This window comes from Gopherus flavomarginatus, unplaced genomic scaffold (assembly GCF_025201925.1).
Source record: "Gopherus flavomarginatus isolate rGopFla2 unplaced genomic scaffold, rGopFla2.mat.asm mat_scaffold_34_arrow_ctg1, whole genome shotgun sequence".
Taxonomy (NCBI): Eukaryota; Metazoa; Chordata; order Testudines; family Testudinidae; genus Gopherus; species Gopherus flavomarginatus.
In genome coordinates, this window is record NW_026115061.1 from 4,263,971 (window position 1) to 4,264,882 (window position 912).

At 52.4% G+C, this 912-nt stretch overlaps 1 non-coding gene across 1 annotated transcript; it reads left to right on the forward strand.

The window, feature by feature from the left end:
- The first annotated feature begins 270 nt into the window (after positions 1–270).
- Positions 271–342, forward strand: TRNAA-UGC (transfer RNA alanine (anticodon UGC)). Its single transcript has one exon. It is a non-coding gene; the product is annotated as a tRNA-Ala (tRNA).
- Positions 343–912: the final 570 nt, after the last annotated feature.

Here is a 912-nt window from a genome sequence, read left to right on the forward strand (position 1 = left end):
TTGCAGCAGGGGATTGCAGCACCCCCGCCACCCAGTGCAGGAGAGAGGGCTGAGTGTATCCCTGCCCCCTGAGTCCAGGGCACAAACTCTCTCCGCCCCACACATAGAAACTTGCCCTGCTGAAAGGTGACCCCTATGAACAAGTAAACTCCAGGAGAGCAGGCCTGGCCCTCAGAGCGGGGAATGGGCTTCTTGTGAAGCTTATAGGTCACTGGATGCAGTGAGAACAGGAGGGGTCTGAGTGTAACCTATAGCAAATACAGCCCAGCTGGGGATGTAGCTCAGTGGTAGAGCACATGCTTTGCATGTATGAGGTCCTGGGTTCATTCCCCAGCATCTCCATGCTCATTTTTCACCCTGCTCTTTGCTAATGCCAAGAGGGGATGTGGCCTACCAGTCTCCCTGCACCAGTTTCAGTCCTGCTCAGTGAGAGGCAAGTGCCAATTGCATGGAAGGTCTGGAGGGGTTCTGCTCCTAAGTCACCTTGGTACATTTAAGATTCCCACCCGCTGCGCTGCTTGGGACAAGGGTAGACGAGAAGGGCGAATCCTCCAGCACTGGAGGGAAAGGTCCCATCTGCTCAGACTGAGAGGCAAGGAAACAGAGGGGCAGTCAGTTCTCAGAGAGGAGACAGGTCAGTGATGTACTCCCAACAGGGGACACTGTCATTTTGAGTATCACTGGGGTAGCTGCGTTAACCAGGATTTGTAAAAAGTGAGAGTCCTGTGGCACCTTATAAACTAACAGATGTACAGCAGCATAAGCTTTGAGGGGTGAATCCCCACTTCATCAGATGAATGTAGTGGGAATTCTGTGACTGGCTAGCCAACTACAAAAGCAATTTCTCCTTTCTTGGCGTTCACACCTCAACTGCTAGAAGAGGGCCTCATCCTCCCTGATTGAACTAACCTC